A 7481-nucleotide genomic window follows, 5' to 3' on the forward strand; every position below is an offset into this window, starting at 1 on the left:
CTCAGTGACTTGCTGAGAGCTGAACACCACTGCGTGAGCAAAAAGTTGCCTTAACAAAGGCACAGCAGGCTGAATCTGTTGAAATGAGAAGCCATGTAAACAAGGCTCAAAACCAGACTTCCCGATCACCCAAGACAATACCAAAAGGAATCAAGATGCAACAATCTGATATACAACCAGGTGGACTCCCTGAATGCAATGCAAGAGGATCTAGAAAAAATGAATCAGAAATAATTTCTCAGAAAGCAGCAGAAATTGTGCCCATAGTACAAGAAATTATTAATAACTCCAGAGTGGACAGAGATAAAAATAGATGATCTTAGGAACACAAAGGAATCCCAACATAGAAAATAAATATAATCCAGCCGGGCGTGGTGGCACACTCCTGTAATCCCAGCACTGCGGAGGCTGAGGCAGGAGGATCACTGAGTTCGAGACCAGCCTGAGCTACCTAGTGAGTTCCAGGTCAGTCTCAACTACATAGTGAGGCCCTGTCTCAAAAAAAAAAAAAGAAAACAAATAGAATCCATAAAAATGATGCAAATGGATGTCTAGAAGATTAAAAACTCCATTGAAAGTTTATGCAGAAGAATAAGCCAATCTGAGGATAGAATTTGAGGTGCAGAAAAGGATTGCAATCAGTGGCCAGAAAAGAAACATTTCTTTAAAATAGTAAGGGATCATAAGAAATCAACCCAGCCACTGTGAGGAAGTGCAAAGAAGAATAACGTAAAACTGTTTGGAGTCAATGAAGAGACAGAAGAGAGTGCAGATGACATTAAAAACAAAACTGTTCACAGAAGTAAGGGCAGAAAACTTCCCAAGTAGGGGAAAAGAACTTGACATACAGATAAGTGAGGCATATAGACCTCTCCCACTGTAAAAACACATTTTCTAGCTTTCGCTTCAGTTCTATTAATGGTTCCTCCCGTATTTTGACTGTTTATAAGCACAGTCCATGTTTAGGGTCATGGTATCTTCATGGAGATTGACTCCATTACCATTATGTACATCCTCCAGATAATTTTCTCTTTCCTGATTTCTACATTTTCTGAAATTATCATGAGATCCAAGCTTTTGTAATTACTGTTTACTTTGTAATATTTTTTCATCTTCCTTCACCTTTTTTTCCCTCATTGATTTTATTGGTACATTTTAGGTATACAGTACAGTTATATTCATCATTGGGATCTTGCACCGTTACATGACAGGTCTTGGTTCTCTCTTTTCCCCATACCCTTGCCCTCCTTTCTCACCTTCCACCCTTCTCTATTTAGAAATATTTTATTTCCATTTTTTCATTTTCTCATGTTTTTTTTTCTTTTCCCTTATTTCCTTTCCCCTACACCTTTAGCTCTTTTCTTCCTATTTCACATTGTCAGTTATACCATTAGGATCTTATGTACAATTATAGTTTTTCACACCAGAGAAACTATTTGGTATTTACACATGTGAGACTTATTTATTTCACTTAGAAGCATATCCTCAATATGCATCAATTTTCCCATGAATGACTAGATTCTCATTCTTTATGGCTGAGTAGTATTCCATTTTATAGAAAAACCACATCTTCTTTATCCCTTACTTTCAACATACCTAAATCTTTACTTCTGAAATGTTTATATGGAGCACTGAATTGTCTCTTTTTATATCTATTTTGATATGATGTACAATTTATTCTGTGCACTTAGAACATTCACATTTAAGGTAATTATTAATATAGGTGGATTAGTATTTATTGTGATTATACATTTTCCATAGCCAGTGAACTTGGTAATTGTTTCCTTTTCCCCCTCATTTTCTATTCTTCTACTGCCCATTTACTATTTAATTGCCTGTTTTCTATTTTTCACTTCTCTAGACTCTTCGTTCTACATTATAATTCATTTCAATTCACCTTCAGGTGGCGCCATGCCACTTTCCCTGTAATGCAATTATATCGAACTACTTCTGGTTCTTTCTTTCTTTATGTCAGGGCATTGCTGTTGTTCACCTCACTTCTCCATGTGCTACGGTCACCTAATACACAAGTAATTATTACGTGAAACAAAATAGTGTTCTTTCAGATCAACTAAGAATAAATTAACATTAAATATTTTAATGTATCTTCATTTTTTACTCCTTGATGTCTTTTCTTTCATTATGTAGATCCTACTTTTCAACCCACATCTTTCTCTTTCTCCGTGAAGAATTACACTTATTTCTAGAGACACATGTGCTGGAAATACATTTTATTTCTGCCTGCCTAAGTTTTATGTAACCTTCATTTTGGAAGATTAATGTTTTAGAGGTAGACATCTAGATTGCATCTTCTTTATTTTTACTTCCCAATTTAAAATATTTTATTCCACTCTTCTTGCTTGGGGTTTCTTGATAGAAGTATGCTGCAATGATTATTCCTTTTCTCTATAGGTAGATTATTTTGTTTGTTTGCTTTAGTTTCAAGGGTTTTTTGTTTTCTCTTTGGTATAGAGTTTGGAGGATTTGGCCTATTTCTACTCTCTGAATTACTTAGATCTACATCACTGAAGTTCCTTCTCAGAAGCCAGTCTACTGTGCAGACTCTCTATAGCTCCATATGTGGGCTCCATTCCTCAGCCAACCGAGGAGTCTCCTGTGGTGAGTGTTCCTGGCATCTGTTGTGATCAGGTCTGCTGGGCCTTTATTTTTGTTTCTCTTTCAGTGGGGAGTCCCCTGGCTAGGGAGCTGGGGTCATGAGTGCTGATGTACTTTGTTCCTCGCTTTATGCTGCCTTTCCACGTTTTTAGCTCACAGGGGTCATGTTTCATGCTTGACAATTTCCAGTGTGCTCACTTGGCCACTTGCATAGAAATGCAGGTGTTCATTTGCTGTTTTAATCACCCTTTTTGGAGAAGGAGGAAAATTCTGAGTGCTTTATTGGGCCATCTTGAAAGCTTCTTGAGTTTTTATTGTGTGTAAAGAAACATAATGTGTATGGTCAAAGTACTTTAAAAATATTTTGAAATGTTTTTCATTGTCTTTTTATTATCGTGTATACTTATCCTTTTAAATCATTTATATTTAACATTACTGAATTTTATTTCAAATTTTAAAATTGTATTTTACTTTATGCATTTTTTTAAATCAACACAAAGTTCTGCATATAGGGTATCATGTGGTGTATGTATATTTCAATCTTCAAAGAAAGTAAACATATCTATCTCCTCAAACATTCATTATGTTTTTGTGGTCAAAATAACGAATCCTTCTAGAGTTTCTGAAGTATGCAGCGCATTGCCATTATCTGAAGTCATTCTTCTGTGCAATAGAATATTAGAATTTATTTCTTCTATAAATATAACTTAGAATCTTTTCATTAACTTTCTCTATCACTCTCTCTCTCTGCTACTGTCCTACGCCTTTAGTAACCTGCATTCTTCTCCTATTTTCTAGGAGATCACATTTTTAGATTCCACATGAGCAAGGTCACATACCATTAGTCTTTTGGTGGTTTTATTTCACTTAACTTAGTAAACTGTCAGGTGCATTTGCCCTGTTGCATATAACAGTATTTCATTTTTTGAATGGATTAGTAGGAATCTGTTTTGTATATTAACATACTTTATTTATCCATTCATCAGTTAGTGGATGCTTATATTGGTTGCATTTCTTGGCTACTGTGCATAGTCTACCATAAGTATGAAGATATAGATGTGTCTTCAGCATGCTGCTTTCATTTCCTTTGGATGTAGTAGCGAGATTGTGGGAATATATAGCAATTTAATTTGATTCTTGTAAAGATTTTCTTGTTACCTAATCTAACCTTATACTTTTCCTTGCAGCATATTTACTACAGTGGAAACACTGCTTTATTTGTGGACATTTTCATTCATGCTATCCTATCTTTTCTATCATGGATATCGTGCTTCCTCAGCATTTAATTTGTGTTGTTAAAATGACATTTGAGTGCTCTTTTCTAGCTGGAGCCATGGAGGTTGTCAAAGAGAAGAAAAAGAAGGTTCCATCTGTGCCAGAAACTCTTAGGAAAAAGCGAAGACGTTTCACAGAGCTGAATGTAAAGCACCTGAGAAAAAAGTTTGCCCCCAAAATGCTTCGAAAGGCAAGGAGGAAGCTCATCTATGAACAAGTCAGGCACTAACATAAGGACAGACGTATAAAACTGAGATTTGAATGGCTAGGATGGCAAGAAAGGCTGGCAACGTCTGTGTACCTGCAGAACCCAAATTGTCACTTGTCATCCTGATCAGGGGTATCAGTGGTGTGAGTACAAAGGTCCACAAGATGTTGCAGCTTCGTCGCCTCCACCAAATCTTCAAAGGTACCTTTGTTAAGCTTAACAAGGCTTCAATTAACATGCTGAGAATTGTGGAATCATATATTGTATGGGGGTACCCAAATCTGAAGTCAGTAAATGAGCGAATATACAAGCGTGGCTATGGCAAAATCAGTAAGAAGCGAATCGCCTTGACTGACAATGGACTGATGCCTCCATCACTTGGTAAACACGGCATCATTTGCGTGGAGGATCTCATTCATGAGATCTATACTGTTGGAAAATGCTTCAAAGTGGCAAATAACTTCCTGTGGACCTTCAGACTATCTTCTTCACGAGGAGGAATGAAGAAAAAGGCCACCCATTTTGTGGAAGGTGGAGATGCTAGAAATAGGGAAGACCAGATCAGCAGGCATATTAGAAGGATGAACTAAGGTATCTACCATGATGTTTACTTGGTCAGTGACTAGAAATACCTGCTTCCAAAAAACAATAATAACATTTAAACAAAAATATTGAGGTTTTCTTCTTACATTTTCATGCTGTTTCTCTTGGCTTCTAATAATAATATTATAAGATCATTTCATTAAAAACTTAAAATAAAAAGTTGATGGCATCTTATTATGATATTCTGATCATAATTACTCTTTTTGGAGGGCATGAGGGATTGAACTTGGGACTTTGTGCTTGCGAGGCAGGTGGTGGAACCCCTGAGCTAAATCCCTGTCCCTGATCACAGTCCCTCTTTAGCTTCATTTGTAGTCATGAGTCATATTTCATGAAAATAGTTTTTTACCCTTTAATAAATGAAACATAAATAGATCCACTTTCTCTTAATTTCAGAAAATATTCATCTTGATTGTTATTATTTATGAAATCATTCAATTTAGGTCAGCATTGGTTAAAAAGATGGTAGTACGCTACAATAACATTCATTGACTTCAATGTATATTTCTTTGTGTTGTCATTCACACTGTTTCATTATAGTCTGGGCACATGGAGATAAATACTGTTTTTCTTGTAATAGTAAACAAAATTATTTCAAAATATAGATTCTGTGAGTTACTTGGATTAGAGTTTTGTACAATTCAGTAATTTTATGATTATTTGGCATTTGAAATTACCTTGCATTTTTACATTGCCTCTTAAATAAATAATATACCAAGTTCTCCACACCTAATAAGTGGCAAAGGAAAGGTTTCAAAATGTCAAAGATTAGAATGAAAGGTTGACCTTTAAACCATTAAATTGGATATAATTTGGTATAATTTGTTTGTCTTTTTATTGAGTATTTTTTTTCCGCTTTCTCAGGTCATGTTTTACAGTACCATCTTTATTTCTCTACAATAAGATCCTATTAGGCAGATCCTACAGGTTTCCTAACTTGAGACATTCTGTGAGGGAAAAGCTAGCTTATATGTATATTGTTTCTTCTCTACCTAGCAACAGAACTACACTAAGTTTCCTCCCACTGGAAAATTTATAAACCATCCCTGGCACTGTTTATTGTTAAAATAAGCCTGTTTTGAGTAAAAGTGTTACTGTATCCATTGCTGCTTTTAAACAGTATTTAATAAAATATAAGCTGAATAAAAGAACGCACACAAATAAACTGTTCCAACCTCTCAACATCTTCATTTTGCTTTATCAACTCACTCAAAACATGGAAGTTGAAGCGATAAGTTGTGGTGCCTTGGAAAGGGTCGTGTGGAATAGATGAGAGTTTGCAGAATCTCTGCACACTTCAGGACTTCTCTTCATTCATCAAAGAAACAAAAGTGTCAGGGAAACTGACTGGAGTTGACAAGAAGTAGAAGAATGGGATGAAAAGTAGAGCATCGTGTCACAGATTTATGTACTGAGCAATTCATTAGTTTTATTTAGCTAAAACATAGGTACAGTGAAATGTATGGATTTTAAGTGTAAATTCCATGAATTTTGATAAATATATGCACAATGTATGTAATTAAACTACTCAAAGTTCATATTTCTGTCACCTCTGAAAGTTTCTATTCTCTTTTCCTGCGCTTCCCAGCCACAAGATATGTTGCACTACCAGACATTGAAAGAAATCAGATAAATACCAACACAAATATAATGGGGGACCTCAATACTCTACTGTCATAAATAGATCAACTAGGGCCCCCCCAAAAAAGTTGAAGCATACTTTCAAGCTGATTTAATAGATATCTACAGAATATTCTACTCAACAACAATAGAATACATGTTCTTAAATATAGCAAATGGACTTCCTCCAAAACAGACTATATGCTGGGTGTTATGGCTTGTATGTAGATGTACCCCACGGCTTCATGGGCTCCTAGGAGTTTTGAAGGTGGCTGGATTAAGTCTATGATACTGGGATCAAGATGAATAAAGGAAGCCACACTCTGGGTATCGGTGGCAGCAGTCAATAGTCTTGTAGCCTGGATGGGATATAAATGGACAGGAAGAAGTAAGGCTTGCTGCTGCCACCTGTGATATCATGAACTGTGTCTCCTTTCTGATGCCCCTCTGCCATGCCACCCTGCCTTGGAGCCAGACAACTACGGACTGAAACCTCTACATACTATAAGATGAAATAAAACTTTTCTTCCTTTTAACACAATAACACTAGAGAAGTGATTAGGTAACCAGTGATAAAATGTGTGTATCATTTTTGTTCTCATGATTAATATTTGCTAAGATGCTAGTGACTTTTTAACTTTATGAGCATAACACTTATAAAACCTACATTCAGTTCTCTTTCACATATGCCTATTTTTGGAAACAGGCTATGGAAATTTTGGAAAAAAAAAAGCAGAGCATTTGTACTCTGGGACTTTTCCTAAGGAGTATGTGAATAAAATAAGAAGCATCCTATAGTAGGGTGCCAGTGTTTGTCTATGTATGTGCACAGTATCTATCAGGATAGTTGAAAATGTTTAATCAAATTCGAATTCCTGGGAACTGTTCCTTGCATGTCCACATCTGAGACTCCAGGAACCAAGAATGCTCTGCCATTTTCTTATAAATTATCAGTTCAGGTGACTTTTGTGCATCAATTCTGTCAAGTATGCAACTTTTCAAGGCTCTAGATTAGTTCTTCAGTGAGATAACAAACCCTTAAGACATCTCAGCCACGTTGTAAGGTACAATATACATTATCAAGTGTTACCATTGTTATGCCATGACTGACCCCTCTGAAAATCTTCTAGTATTATTTTATTGTTCTTAAGAAAGGCAA

The 7481-nt window shown here is 35.8% G+C and overlaps 1 pseudogene; it reads left to right on the top strand.

The window, feature by feature from the left end:
• The first annotated feature begins 2427 nt into the window (after positions 1–2427).
• On the top strand, positions 2428–4689 carry LOC104876493 (annotated as a pseudogene).
• Positions 4690–7481: the final 2792 nt, after the last annotated feature.

This window comes from Fukomys damarensis, unplaced genomic scaffold (genome assembly GCF_012274545.1).
Source record: "Fukomys damarensis isolate Sample0158 unplaced genomic scaffold, DMR_v1.0_HiC HiC_scaffold_15, whole genome shotgun sequence".
NCBI lineage: Eukaryota > Metazoa > Chordata > Mammalia > Rodentia > Bathyergidae > Fukomys > Fukomys damarensis.